Below are 16,791 nucleotides of genomic sequence, written 5' to 3'. Positions count from 1 at the left end.
AATCACATTTTCCTCAATAGATATGAAGATTTTTCTCAAAAGGGTTAGTTAACTTCATAGAAGAGAGAATTTTTTAATTGAAATTTTAAAAGTCAAGATGAATATGGATTTTAATTTCAATTCAAAAAATAATTCTAGCATGTCAAAATTAGGATAGGGTTTAACTTTTGCTGGAATCTAAGAGTTTGAAAAGTTAAGTAAAAATGTTATATAAAGGGTCTAAAAGGGTCATTTTAAAATCATTTATTTCTTAGGCTCTTTATGAATTCAAACTCTATAGAGAAAATATATGTAGGTCCTAGTATATGAGGATTAATTTGAGCTAAGTTTATTTCACAACTGACCATTAGACTACCCTGCAATAATAAGTGATAAAAATGTAAACTCATTTGGGCTTTTGTTTGAAGATTTTTCATTCTTTTTAGTCTAGATTTATATAAAATTTCATATGCATTTGTAGAATGTTGTATGGACTTATGAAAAATATCATACAATGTTTCTCAAAAGTTTAGAATTTTGTACCATTGTTTGTTAGATGGTCATAAGATAGGTACACAAATTTGTAGGATGGGGTGTGAAATATCAGAAGAACACAAAATATCATATACTGTTACATAAATTATCACATGACATCCATGTTAGAAATATTAATGGGAAACAAGATACTGAGAGGGTAAAGGTGAATTGAGATCTATAAAACTTTTCATTAATAAAAAAATTAATTGTATACACATCTAATTCATCTCATATCTTATATGTCACACCATATAATCATAAACATGTAAGGGTGGAATGAAATCTATCAAAGAATAAAATCCATGAGAACATAAACTCTTAAAATAATTATTTTGGTAGTCTACAAATACTTCAAGTTGAAGGTAATATTGGGGTGGAGATGAAACCTAAAAATCTTTACTGCTACAACAACACAATTCACCTTTTGGACCTATAATTTGATCACTTATGATGATCTACCCTATGATGGGTCTACTCTACTAAAATCTTCTAAGAGTGTTAAGTCTTACCTTGATCAAAGGATTTTACACTTAAAATAAAGTAAGGAATCTATTAGGATATTTGACTAAGGTCCATTAAAATTACTCTATTAAGAGATTTTCCCTTATTCAATCTATCAACATAGAATCAAGTGTTCATCCTTTAGTTATCCCTAAAAGCCATTTATAGATCTCCTCTCTTCAATGTTTCAATCTAATTTCCATGTCTAATATGATTTTTTGTGTCCTTCATAGTTAGGTTTCTCTATCTAATCTCCTTTTAGTCTTATCCTTCCTTCACTCTATACATAGCTTTTTCACTCCTTCATCCATCACCATCAATCATTAGTGTTAGCATGAATTCTAATGATACTGCATTGGAGGAGTATCCTAAGAATCAAAGAGTATTGATATGTTGCATTCATGACTATTCTTTTCATTGATTTCAAAATAGTAGTATTTCTATGAATATTGGGAGAGTAGAAGTTAGAGATCTTACTAGTATAGACAATGGTTTGATTTTATAGTGATGTATAGTTAATGACATGGTCTAGACTACATTATAATCTCATTGTTAAGTGTGCAAAGTATAATCCAATGGCATCTAGAAGTTACACTTGATTTACTAAGAGAAATGTAGAAATAGAGTATTCAAAAATAGTGTATGAATGATTGATTTCTATCTTCCATCTGAGATGTAATGAAGAAGTGGAAAATTACATAGTGACATAAGAAATTTTTATGGTGATATCAATGAGTGTGTAAGCCTTGGTATGACACATGTGAATTTTGGTATAGATTGTGTTTATGCGAGTTTTGTGTCACTACATAACATATTAGTAATTGGATGCTTGATACAGAATATCAAATACACAATTCCTCTCTTGAAAAGTTATCTCTCATGGGACATGAGTATAACTCCAATGTTCCTTACACAGTTGGATACTCGCTCAGTTTTATCAATGTGATTTGCTGGTAATCACGTAGGCGGCCTTACATTTTCTTGTTTGAGAAAAATTTGGATCTTGGTGAGAAAATCGAGATGGTGGTTCGGTGTGAATGCTAGATGATGTTGATGGCGCGATGATGGCAATGTAGGGTGAATAGCGATGGAAGGTGAGAATGCCAATGTTTTGGTTTACTTCTCTAACTAACCTCTTGTAAGAATGAAATTTGGCTGCTCAACTACTCCTACTCCTAAGAATGGAAGGTTAGCAGATGGACGGGGATCGAATCTAATGAAGGCTAACCAGCGGCCCTACCTCCATAGATGCAACGCTTCAAAGGAAAGTAAACTAGATCACCATACAAAGCCTCCCAACCAGCCGCTAGGATGCTAGTGGCCTAGTGTTGACCCTTATCAAACATCTACCAAAGCTACCATGCAACTATCCATTTTATTTTACTCTTACTCTAACAACTTGAAATGAAATTGCTTCAACTTGAAAAGAAAATTTAACTATGTGGAAGTAGAAAACATGCAATAACACCCAATGTTCTTAGTCAACATGCAATGAAAAAGAGAGCACTTTGGTATTATTTTCGCAACAATTTCTCCAACCCCTCCTTTTACAAATGAGAGCCAATGGCCTTATATAGAGGTCCAAAATACAATGGACGGTAGAGATCAAAACAAGATCGACGATCCAGATTGGATCCAAAACCCTAATTAGGGTTGCCACCCCATCGGCCAATGAGAAGATGCCACCTCATCAATGGACCAATGAAAAAGTGCAAAAGTGGCAACCAATGAGAAGGCACCAAAATGGTGGCCAATCAGAAACAAACACTTGTCCTATTCTATAAGAAAGAGAAAGTTGCCACTTGGGCTTACATAAGATGATCTTCTAATATAATTCTTCCTTTTTCTTTTGTTCTTTTAGCTAAGGCAATGAACTTAGCTAGCCTTTCGTTAACTTCTTCCATAGGAGGACAAGGTTTGTGCTTTGCTCGGAGTTTTGCTGACTTTGCCACACTGTTTTCTGCTTATAGTATCCTTTCGTGATCCTTCTCATATTCCTTTGCAAACCCAATAAAAGCATTGAGTGAGGAAAGGGTGTTCAGATGTTTCCTTTTGACGGCAGCCTTTCCTAACTCATCCAATCTCGATCCAAATCCTGTCTCACTGACATCCTCCTCTCTAATACCCTCAAAATCAAGCGCCACCCCAACATCGCTCATCATGGTCGAAATGGAAGTGTTGACGCTTGGGCCGTGTTGTGCAATCTCATCATGAATTTCTTCAAGTGTTCTGAATCTGGTAGTCAATGTGACATACCAAGATTCAACTATGCTCAATCCTCTCTCATCAACCAACCGGGCTCTTTCCAAATATGCCTCCGATAGCCTAATGAACACCTGCAGCCTAGGAATAACCAAATCCTTGATGGGAAGAAAATTCTTCCATTCCTCTTCAAATAATCTGAATTTGTTTCTAACAGTCACCAATGACTGGAATGTTGAGATGAAGGAGGGCAAGAATTTTCGCCCATCTTGGATTGTATCATAGATCCAACCCCTTACTTCATGTAACTGAGTTGATACCTCTTCTGAATTGCTCCCGCTGTCTTGAGGAAGGGCTGCCTGATGCAGCTGTTGGATTGGCTGGCAATCTCTCCAATATTTATTTTCGGCCTCCAACTTTACTATCCTTTCGTCTGCCTTCCTCAATCTTTCTCTGATTGATGCTATGCCTTCCTAAACCTCCTCACATTCCATATCATCTGTATTTCTTCCCAAATTATGTTCTACTATTTCATACTCCTGGGTTGCAATCTCATCCGCTACCTTATTGACTATTGGTATAGCAATCTGAACCCTTCGGTGACCATCACTATCGTTTCTGATTACCCTTGCCACCGTATTTGCCATCTGTTTTTGGTTCTCGCTATCATCCTTTTCTATTAGTCCTTGGATATCATCAACTGCGTGAGCCATTACCACCTCAACTCTTGGCATAAGCATTTGCCTTAACCATAGTGGTGTAGTGCATCTCCCCAAATCCGGATTCGGTTCGACCAACAAAGCATCACCAAAGACCTTAGACACCTGACTTATCTCTTCAATATCAATCGGCCCATCTTCTTCTCTACTAGTTTTTGCCATATTTCCTTGCTGGTTCTCTGAGAGAGGGGAGTACTCCGTACTTTCACTATAGCCACTTGATTCCAAATCAGAGCTCACCTCCACTGCGGCCCCTTTTTCACTCGAATTGACCTCTTGGCTTCTAGCCTTAGTTATACTCTCCCTTGACGGTGTTGCCCGCTGTCTCTTGGCTGGAGGTTCCAAACGTTCTTGGCTTTTCTCTACCTCCAAAGCCCTCTTCCTACTATTTCTAACTGTCTCCGATTGCCGGCCACTTCCTTCACCCTTCTGTCCAATTGATTCTACTAGACCTTCCTTCGGTTTCATCATCTCATAAGTAAGGAGAACCTTTTGTCTTTGTAGCTTTCTCATCTTGGCATTATACCACGACTCGGTATGCAAATCTACTATCCTTGTGACTGCCTCCAAGGAAGGATCCTGATGATCGTCCCAATCCACTGGATTCAACTCTGTTCCAACTACTATCTCATAGTCTTCTCTCAACACACTACGATCATCCTCCAATTGATCGGGAATATCAAGGCCTCTCCATCTGATATCTCTCATCATGTTCACCGACAATCTCGAGAAAGCTAGCTTTCTCACGTGAAAATCATCCTTTGCATTGGCCCAAAAGTCCTCTATAGTGGGAACATGCTTAAATTTGCTTCCATGAGATGCCTTGATAAGACCAACAGGGTCGAATCCTTGCCTTGCTCTGTACCATCCTAGATGATACCACTCCAATTCCTTTTCCGCAGCCTCAAAGGTGGCCCGATTTGGGCAACTATCATTGCCAATTATAATTGAGAAGGAAACGCTTATTTTCCCCTCATTCCTCATTACTCTATCATAATGCTCAAGCTGCCTAGCCAATTCCATCAAAACTACCTTGTCGGGCGGGTATCTTGGAAGCCTCTTGGGACAAACTGTACTTCCTGCCACTCTAATGTATGTGAATTGTGAGAATTGGATGAACCAACTCCCAAACTTCTTAATCCTTGCTTCTGCTTCTGATGAAAGTCTCTTAGCAGGCGCCCCTTGTAATACCCTTACTGTCTTCATGGTGAATGCATCGCAAAACATCTTGTAATCCTTGTTATTGTGCAAATGAAGCTGCGGATAGCATTCATGCACCAAATATTGCCCTGGCCCATTACCAATCTCTCCTAAGGCCCTAAGTCCCAGACTCTCATACAATCTAGCAATTAAGTAAAACAGATAGGATCCCATGTAGAATTGCCTTTGGTTTTGAACTGTTCTAAGTTGCAACTCTAAATTTTCACTTATTATCCTAGCCCAATCAAATTTTCCTTTTCCCTTTTCAATTTCATCAATGAAGAAGTACATCCAATTTTCAAATTGCATAGCTTGAGCTAGGCCCATGATCCGGCTGAGAAGAACAATGAGATCGCCATATTCCAGCTTGAAATCTTCCACTGTAAGCCTTGTTGATTTGTTAACTCCTTTCCTTCCTTCGTGTATCCAATTTCGCTTTAGATGTGAGAAGTAGGCCTCTTGGTTACCTTGAAATGATTTGGCCGCCTGATCCACCATTACAACTGTCATGCCCTTGCTCTGGGGAATATTAAATGTCTCTTCAATTGCTTGTTCGCCAATGTTGGCCAACACTCTCTTCCCTTCGCCAAAAATGATGGATTTACTATCTAGATCAAATCTGGATGCACACTCCATAATCAATTTCGGACAAGGCAAAGTAGGAGGAAAAGCTGCTGCATGTACAATTCTGCTCTTGTATATCCTCTTTTCCAAGGGGGATTGTCCTTCCTTTAGTCTATCCCTCATCCGTATCATGTCCACTGTAGCGATATTAGTATCAGTTATTTTCTTCATTTTCGAGAAGAAGGAAGTTTTGGGCGTCATATCCTCTTTGTCTTTCTTAGCATTTTCCCGCTTGGGATTCTTACTTGCACTATCATCCTCCATGCTCGTCGCCCTATTACGGGATGGTAGAGTGGTGGACCAAAAGGCAAGAAGAACCAAGTAGTGCAATTCTTAGAAAAGAGCGAAAGAATGGATGTCAGCTTAAGCACTCCTTGCAACTCTAGATGATGACTTTCACCTTAACTAATAATCCTACAGCAACTTTTCGGAACTCAGGATATGACATCAAAAAATTACAAATCCCTTTGCAAATTAGAAAACAAAGCCTCTAAGCTTATCCAACACTTGCCTTCTATGCAAAAATCAAACTTTCATATGTATCTCTTCTCCCAACAAAATTGCCCAAATCTGATATAAAAATTACAGCCCCTCTAGAAAATCAAAATTTTGTCTTCCACAAATTTCGGCCCTCACAAAATTCGGCTCCCACAAAATTCGGCTAAGCATGAAAAAAATCCGCCCTTCCACAAAATTCGCCCAAGCAAAGAAGGAGCAAAATCTGTAAAATCTGCCACCTAGGGCACAAATCGCAGCCCATAAAGTGGAGCAAAAATTCCCAAAAACGCAAAAAATTTGGCCCTTAGACAAATCGCCCAACAATGGAAATGGAGAAATTGCCCAAAAATCGTCGAAAAACTGCTTTCCACCAATTTCGCCCAAGTCTGGAAATCTTCCCTTGCTTCAAATTCGCCCAAGCATGAGGAGCAAATGAATTGATGAAAATAAAATGGGAGGGGACTCCCTTTATAGCAGCTTTCACCTTCCTCCCAGGCTGGCCGACTTGGTCCTATAGAGGAAAAAAAACCAAAATTAAAGCTAAGTTAGTGGCCCACTTTAAATACTTTGCCAAAATTTTAATTTTCTAAAATGAAAATTGCACTTTTAATTTACTAATTAACCACAAATTGCAAAACGAAATTGAATGGTGCCTTGGGGATGCTAAAAATTTCTATTTAATGAGGGTTTGCTAATTAATACATCCTTGAAGTTGAATTTTGGCTAACCAAAAGCCATTTCTTAATATTAATTTACCAATTTCATTAAATACCAAAAGCTTTCAAGGAAAATTTAATCTATTAAAGCCAATTTTTGCAATTTTCCTCTAAATCGATTTTGCTAAATAATTAAAATTTTATGACAAAAAATAAAATTGCCTCTAGAGTAAAAATCGATTTTGCAATTTAACTTCATCTTACAAAATTAAATTCTATTTCACCAAAAAAAAAAAGATTTTCCAAGAACCTAAGTCTAACGAAAAATTTTCTTATTTGAAAATCATTCAAATTTACAATTAAATCCAAATTTTCAAAAGAAATCGTCTAAGTACAAAATTCACAATCTTATCCTGCCAAGTTGAAATCAATTTTGAACTTATTCGGCCTAAGGATAGAACTGATAGCTCTGGAAAATCAAGTTGAAACCGGGTGAAAAATACATCTAACCTTCTCCACTGGCCCTAAAGGCGATTAAAAAGGGGGTCCCCAAGATTTTGGGGCGATGTGTGAAAACCTCACAACAGATTGTTATCCGACACTACTATTGTAATTGTAATTTAATTAATTATCATATTATAATTAATTGGGAAGCTTCAAGGCTAAGTCAAGAAATTATTTTGAAGATATGGTACAAAAGAAAGTTATTTCCTTATTTTTAGTGTATCTTGGATAAGAGGATCAAGTATTGTGCCAAGTAAAGTTTTGAAGTTTGAGAAGAAGAAGAATTCTTATCAAATGCAAGTAAGAGATCCAAAATATTATTGGATGTTGAGTATGAGATCTAGTTACAAGATCTAAAGGAGAAGAAGTCTAGTTGTTATGACAAAGATAGAGGAAGGAAACTAATGTAGGAGCATCTTGGGTTGTACTACTATCCTACATGTTCTCACATTTTCCTATTTTTTTTGAGTTGTAATGTATTGCTTTGTGAGACTTTAGTAGTTTTTGAGCATTGGAGAAACAATGGGGAACCTTTTACTATGTGCAAAAGGAGATTAGAGTTATCATGTTAAAGTTTGAGCCATTTTTTTTCCTTGCTCCTAGAATTGAGTTTTTTTGGTTTTAGGGTGCCTGTTACAGACCATGTAACTAATTTTGTCCAATAAGTTAGAGGATGTAAATTTGAGGGATTGAAGAGGGCCTAAATTAATTCCTTTTTGTCAAAGAAAAAATTCCTAATTCCTTTTAACTTGTTAGATATGGAAATTATCCTAATGTATCACAATTTATGGTAGTTTACACAATAGGCTTCTGTGCTTAAATTTTGGGATGGATGCACACTCATTCTTTGTGAATCAGAATTTTCAAACTTAAGGGGTTGTAGAGGACCTAAAGTATTACCTTAAATTTGAAGTAAAAGTTCTAATTGAGTTGGAGTGATGAGATATCACATTTTTTGTTGGGTATCAATTTTTTGGACATTTAATTTTTGTTACAGGCCAACTTGTGGCTTTTCAAGTATTTAATGTTAAGTTTATTTAGTTTTAAGAATTTTGGGATGACTTGTAGCTTAGATTAGTATAAGATGGTGATATTGGGTAGAGTCTTAACCAATAATTTTGATAAAGGATGATAGGAGGAGAGGAAATTGAAAGGATATGTGTCTAAAAATCCAAACTTGAAGCTTGATCTTGGATTTAAATGTATTTTATCTGGTCATAACCTAGAAGACCTTTTAGTTATTTAGGAATGATGATATTTGCATGAATCAATAAGGAATATTATTTTATCTCTCTCTCTCTCTCTCTCTCTCTCTCTCTCTCTCTCTCTCTCTCTCTCTCTCTCTATCTCTCTCTCTCTCTATGGTGCTATTCTCTTTTTTGTTTGCTTCCAATGTGTTAACTCTTGCAAGGTGGTTTAGGTAGCTAAGTGTGCCAATTTGGCCTTAGTTACTCACTCCTCCCTATATCAAGTGGTATTAGAGATTGAGTTCCATCCTTTTGGTGATTAGATCATGTAGAACCCTATTTTGGAATTGGTTGTAGAGTTACAGATCTACAAATTTGGCCTATAACTTGCAAAGGGTTACGGTCCTGTATGAACCTAATTTGTAAAGATGGTTCATGGAAGAGGAAATGTTGATAATACTATATTGGATCAATTGAGACAAATTGAATCCAGATTAAATGCTATGAAGAAAACTCATAGGAGAGGAGCACATATTAAAGATGTAAGTGATGATGAAGTAGTAGCACCAAACTATAATCCATAACATGAAGAAGATAAAGATGAAAAAAGGTTATTGAGAGTGTTGTCTAGGGAAAATTTAGAGCCTATTGTAGAAGTTATTCCTTATGATGGATAATTGGGTACCAATGTTGTGTTATATTGGATATTGGGTATGGAGAAGTTCTTTGAGTATGAAAATACTCCTAATAATAATAAGGTGAAGATTGTAGTTACTAGGTTGAAAGGTCATGCTTCATTGTCGTGGGAGCATTTGCAAACTAATAGACAAATGAGAGGAGAGTAGAAGATCAGAACTTGGTTGAAGATAGTGAACAAGGTAAAGAAAAAATTCCTTCCTACAGATAACCAAGTTAGCTTGTTGAGAAAGATGCAAAATTTGAGACAAAAGGACATAAGTGTGAAAGAGTATACCGAAGAATTCTATTGATTGGACATCAGATCTAGACATCTAGATGATGATGTTGAGAAAATTGCAAGGTACATAAATGGATTGAGATCTAGAATTAATGATGAAATAAGTTTTTTGAAGTTGGAAAGTGTGGAAGAAGCATATCAATATGACTTTAAAGTTGAGGATATCTTGACAAAGAAGCATGAAAAAAGACAAAGAGTTAGAAGTGGTAGATTCTATAGAGGAAAAGGTAGATCTTATTGAGATAGTAGTAGATTTGATAGTTCTATGCATGATAAGGAAAATCTAAATGGAGAAATGATGAAAAAGATAAGACTAAGTTGAAAGGTGGTGCCTCATACTGACGAGGTACTAGATCTTATCAAGGAAGAGGTAATTCTTATCCTAGAGGTGGTTTTTGTGGTAATTTTTTCAAAGGTGGTAAAGAAGGGTATAGATCTTTTGAATGTAGATCCTCTAAAAGTGGGAAAAACAATAGAAATGTTATGACTCAAGAAGGAATTGGGAGTTCACCAAGTTTTCCTAAGGTTGGAGAAAATCTAATGATAAGAACAACCTTATGTAATAAGGGAAGTGATGAAGAACCTATTTTGAGAAGAAGTATTTCCAAGACTAGAGTAATATGGCTAGAAAATGTTGCAAAGTGATCATTGATAGTGTAAGTTCTACAAATTTGGCATCGCAAGAGCTAGTTATCAAGTTGTAGTTGTGGAGACTTGAGTATCGTAAACCTTGTCATGTTTCATAGATCAAAGATGAGCATAAGATATTGGTAAGTTAACAATGTCTTGTGAAGTTCAAAACTGGACATTACTTTGATAAAGTTTTGTGTCATATTATGCCTATGGATTTTTGTCATATTATGTTGGTTATACCTTGGAAATATGATAGATATGTCATACATGATGGAAGATTGAATCAATATACTCTTTGGGTAAATGGGAAGAAATAACTATCATTGCCTCTGATTGAAACTCTAGATTAGATTAGTTGTACTAGAATAAAAGTTTGCATAGTTAATTGAAAGCAATTTGGAAAGGAAGTAAAAAAGAATCAAGGTTTTTTTTATATAGTTCCTAGTGGACCAAGTGTTGGTAGTAATGATTGAGTAGCAGAAGCTAGTAATGATAGAGTAACAATAGATAGTGGTAGCCAAGTACCAAAAGAAATTACAGAATTGTTGAATGAGTGTAAAGATATTGTTGCTAAGGATATTCTTGATGGTTTACCACTAGTAAGAAGTATAAGTCATTATATGGATTTGATTCCTAAAGCTAGTTTTTCAAACAAGGCACCATATATATTTACACCTACAAAGAATGAAGAACTTAACAAGCAAGTGCACAAGTTGCTACAAAAGGAATTAATTAGACAAAGTTTGAATCTATGTATTGTACCTATTATATTAGCACCTAAAAAGAATGGTAAATGGAGAATCTATACTGATTCCCAAGCTATTAATAAGATCACAATGAAATATAGGTTTCCTATGCTAAGGATGGATGACATAATGGATTGTTTGAGTGGAGCAAAGTATTTTAGCAAAACTAATTTGAAGAGTAGCTATCATCATATTAGAATCAAAGAAGATGATGAATGGAATAATTCTTTCAAGACAAAATGTTTTACTTAAGTTTACTTAGGTTAATGAATTTATTTATTAGTTGTAGTCTAGGAGTTGCTGACAACATGGGAGTTTGTTCCTATCTAAGTCATACTTATCTCCTCACCTTGATTAAGGATATTCCACCTTTTGTGGACAAATTCTTAGTTGTTAACCTTATCTTCTAGCACTTTCTAGCTTGTTCTACAAGCTTCCTTGAGGCCTTTATATTTAGGCTATCTCATTGTATTTCTCAACTCATAACTCATTTTCAAGGCATATTGTATAGCAATATCTTCTTTCTTAGTCTATTTAGTCTTTCCAAGCTCAACCTCTTGCTTCTTTGGTTTCCCTTTGACAAGTTATTTTCATGCAAGTGATCATGGTGAGTTTTCAAGTTGGCTTTCATCTACTTTTACATGGTATTAGAGCCTCCCTACTTCTTCCTAGTTGAAGAATTTTTGAAGTCAAGATTTTGAGATGCACACCTTAATTTGTTTGTGATTTTTTTTCTTCAATCATGGGGAAGACCAATTTTTCAGATCACTTTCAGCCTAAATATATGCTGCCATTGAGTTTAGAAGGCCCATTATAGTTAGGATCCATATAAAACTTGTCCATTTTGGACACAGTTGATCTAGGAAGTAATTTTTTTTTTGCCTAGAGGCCATACAAACTGAAAAAGGCATTTATTGCGATTTTAAAAATAACTTTGGACACAGATACCACCACTCGATGGCCTCTATTGCACCATTATGATCCCACTAGCATGTAGCCTAGGCATCACCATTGTTTGCCTCACCACCACCGGCAGCATGCCTCCCACCAACCACCGTTCCCCATAGTGTTGCCAACTTCTATCGCCCCTATGGCCACCACTTCTGGCAATGCTTCCTCTATTATTGCCCTATGGCCCTTGCACCACTCACCAACAACTGATAGTTGATAGATTCTATAGCTGCCATGTGGCATAGGTGCCACGTTGGCATCTGCCACTTGGACCCTACCACATTAGCTTGACAACTTAGCTTCCTACCACATGCATGCCATGTGACACTTTTTTTTGCTATGATGACACCCTAGCCATCAATTTTAATTGAGTGATTTTCTAACATTTGCATGATGTCATCATTACATCATCACACTTGCAAGCTCTCCAGGGTCCTTTTTGACCTACTTGCATTTATTGGCCATAATTTGAGCATACAAATATATTTTTCTGATCCAAAAGAAGCACCAGAAAGCTACTTTTGAGATGGAGATATTAGTATAGGTATTTTTCAATTTTGATGTAGTTTTGTGGGTTGTTTTTGTAGTCAAAGTCTGAAGTTCTATTTTTGACTTAGACAAGCTTTTCTTGTGCGTCCCATCTCTATTTTTTGAAAACATTATATTTTTGGAAAGCTAGTTTTGTCTACTTTTTAGAAATGCTATCATTTCCTTTAGATTCTACCCCATGGTCTTTCTATCATGCTTTTGGCATTTTTGCACTATGGTAGATATCTTAGGTGTTTCTGGTTTGAGGATCTTTTTTATGGCATGGGATCCTTTATTTTGGGTTGTACTATCTTTTGTATCAGCTTGTTTCCTTTTTTTATCATTGTAGCTATCATTTGTAAGAATCTTTAAGAAAACACATAGAGATAAAGGGTCACTCTTGCATTTTGAGTTCAGGAACATTGTTTTGAGACAATTATACTTGTATTGTTTTATAAAGCACCATGGGAGGATAGTTGTTGCTATTTTCATGCCCTCTTCCTTTGTCAAGTGAGTTTCCCTTCGATGGCATTAGTCCCATGCAGAGCCAATGAGCATGCCTTTATAGGTGTTTGTACCTCTTCAACTCTCTCATAGTTCTTGGTTCTTTCTATAGAGGATTATGGCCCACTTTATTAGTTGCCTATCATCTCACCTCATCTACATTGTGGGGAGGGGGGGGGGGGGGGTGTGTATTTTGTTGTTCTAATGCTTCCTTGGTTCAATCGTTTGATAGTGTGAGCTATGTATTTAGTACTTGATCCTATATAGTAGACAATTCTAGTGGCTAGATACCTATGCATTTCAGTGAGATGGATAATCTACCATTTAGACACACTTGTTTGTGCCTTCTTCTTCCATGAAGGTTCTTTATATCAATAGTTTCTTTTTGATGATGGAGTTTGTGGCATCTTCATACTTTAGTGATGCTCTTTGTGATCTTCTCTTTGTTCCTATTTTCTGGGACATTCCTCTGGTTGGAGGCTTCTTCACTCCTTCACTAGGTTTTCTTATCTCTTTTTGGGGGAGGATTTTTCCCATATGATTTTCTCTCTTTCCCCATTTTCAAAGGTTGCATTTCTTTGCATTTGTACATGGGTACCTAACATGGTGTACTTACTGAGACCCATTCTAAATTTCATCTTAGCTTTTGTATGCTTAAGTGCATCCCCCTAAGTTTCACTTAAAGGGGGGGGTTTAGAGTAAATAATTATTATTTATGCTTTTACTTAAGTTTACTTTGGTTAGTGCATTTATTTATTAGTTTTAGTCTAGGAGTTTTTGACAACATGGGAGCTTGTTCCTATCCAAGTCATACTTATCTCCTCACCTTGATCAAGGATATTCCACCTTTTATGGATGTATGCTTAGTTGTCAACCTTATCTTCTAGCACTTTCCAACTTATTCTACAAGCTTCTTTGAGGCTTTTATATTCAGGCTCTCATTGTATTTCTCAACTCATAACTCATTTTCAAGGCATATTGCATAGTAATACATTTGTCTTTGTTTGTAATATCTTCTCTCTCAGTCCATTTAGTCTTTCCAAGCTCCACCTTATCCTTCTTTGGTTTCCCTTCAATAGGTTATTTATATGAAGTGGGTTGAGTACTTTCAAATTTTTAAATTTTTTATTAATAATAAGAGTGGAGTTAATAATAGAGTTGATGGTGCATTGAGTAGAAAACATAGTTTGTTAACTGAAATGAAGGTTGAAGTTCTAGGTTTTGATGAAATGAAAGAGTTGTATGATGCTAATCCTAATTTTTTGAGGTGTGGAGAGAGTGTAGAGCACCAAATATGATAGATCATATAAGTAAGTATGATGATTATTTCATTCAAGAAGGTATGTTGTCCAAAGATATTCAGTTGTGTATTCCTAGAAGTTCTATGAGGTTGAATCTGATTAAGGAAAAACATAATGGTGGACTGGCTAGCCATTTTGGAATTGATAAGACATTGATTTTGCTAAAGGAGAAGTATTATTGGCCACACATATATATGTATGTTCAAAAATTTGTAAAGAGTTGTAGAGTTTGTCAAGTTGCAAAAGGAGTGACTTAAAATACTAGTTTGTATACACCTGTTACTGTTCCTTAGAAACCTTGGAGTGACATCACTATGGATTTGTTCTTGGATTACCAAGATAGTGAAGGGGTATGATTTCATATTTGTTGTAGTGGATAGATTTTCTAATATGTATCATTCATACCATGTAATAAGACATCAGATGATAAGCATGCTACTAAACTTTTCTTTAAAGAGATTGTGAGATTGCATGGGCTACCAAGAAGTATTATTTATGATAGAGATAGTAATTTTGTTGGTTTTTTTTGGAAGAATTTGTGGAAGAAGATGATACTAAATTGAAGTTTAGTTCTACATTCCATCCATAGATAGAGTGATGGATAGAGGTTGTGAATAAAAGCTTGGGTAATTTATTGAGATGTTTAGTTGGGAATAAGCCAAGTAATTGGGAGGTGCTATTGGTAGAAGCTAAATTTGCATATAATAATTCTATGAATAGGAGTATAGGGAAGACACCTTTTGAGATTGTTACTAGAATGTAGCCTAGAGATATATTAGATTTGAGGAATATTTCTAGTGAAGAAAAGAGAAGCTTTGCAGGAGAAGAATTTGCTGATTTTATGAAATATTTACAAAAGGAAGTAAAGTTGAGGTTAGAAAAAAGTAATCAAAATTATTAGGAGAATGCTAATCAACCTAGAAGTCATCAAGATTTTCAAGTTGGTGATGAGGTGATGGTTCATTTGAAGAAAGGAAAATTTCCTATTCGAAGATACAGTAAGCTAACACTAAAGAAGTTTGGACCTTGTAAGATTTGAAGAAATTTGACAGTGGAAATGCTTATGAAATTGAGTTACCTAATGACATGAATATATATCTTATATTGAATGTTTCTAATTTATAAAAGTATCATGAGTGAGATGATGAAGTTATTGTATCAGAGGATTATCCTAATAAGTAGATTGAAGAAGTTGAATAGATATTGGATCAGAGAGTTCGTAAGAGGACAAGGGGAAAAAATTATTATGAATATCTAGTGAAGTGGAAGAATAAACCTATGGAATATGCTTCACAAATTTATCAATCTATGTTAGATTCAACTCAGGTTGTGACATCTCAATGATTTAGGAGAATTATTTCTTCCAGCCTTGGTTGTCTGATGCAGGAGCATCTTGGATTGCACTACTATCTTGCATGTTTTTAGTTTTTCCTAGTTTTTTTGAGATGTAATATAGTGAATTTCAAGCTTTTAGTAGTTTTTGAGCATTGGAGACATAGTTTCAAACCTTTTCCTATGTGCACAAAGAGATTGGAATTATCATGTTAAGGTTTGAGCCATTTTTTTGTCTTGCTGCTAGAATTGTGTTTTTCTAGTTTCTAGGTGCCTCTTGTGGGCCATGTAACTATTTTTTTAGAATTATTTAGATGATAAAATTTTTAGGGATTTAAGAGGGCCTAGATTAATTTTCTTAATCAAAGTTACAAGTCATAATTCTTTATAACTTGGGAGATATGGAAAATCTCCTAAAGTATTGATTTTTTGACAGTTTGTGTGATGGGTTTATGTGCTTAACTTTCAAGATGGATGTGCACTTATCCTTGCTGAATAAGCCTTTGAGAGCTTAAGGGGTTGTAGAGGGACTAAGTTAATACCTTTATTTTGAAGCACAAGTTATAATTCAATTGGAGCTATGAGATATCGCAATTTTTCTTGGGTATCAATTTTTTGGACATTTAGTTTCTGTTAGAGGCCGACTTCTGGCTTTTCAAGTATTTAATGTTAATTTTATTTAGTTTTTAGAATTTTGGGCTGACTTGTAGCTTAGATTATTATAAGTAGGGGATCTTTGGTAGTGTCTTAATCAATAATTTTAATAGAGGATGATATAATGAGGAGAGGAAATTGGAAGGATATGAGTTTAGAAATCTGAACTTGAAGTTGGATCTTAGATTTGAATATATTTTGTATCTAGCCATAACCTAGAAGGCCTTATAGCTAGGCATGTATGATGATATTTTTATGAATAAATAAATAATCTCTCTCTCTCTCTCTCTCTCTCTCTCTCTCTCTCTCTCTCTCTCTCTATATATATATATATATATATATATATATATATATATATATATATATATATATATATATATATATATATATATATATATATATATATGGTGTTGTTCTCTTTTGTGTTTGTTTCAATTCTGTTAACTCTTGTAAGGTGGTTTGGATAGTTGAGTGTGCCAATTTGGCCTTAGTTACTCAAACCTCCCTACATCAAAAATACATTTTAGTTCTATTATTATATAAGGAATAATAAAAAGAT

Source organism: Cupressus sempervirens, chromosome 2, assembly GCF_028749045.1.
Source record: "Cupressus sempervirens isolate cs-2001-9-10 chromosome 2, ASM2874904v1, whole genome shotgun sequence".
Taxonomy (NCBI): domain Eukaryota; kingdom Viridiplantae; phylum Streptophyta; class Pinopsida; order Cupressales; family Cupressaceae; genus Cupressus; species Cupressus sempervirens.
Note: the sequence above shows the minus strand (reverse complement) of the source record.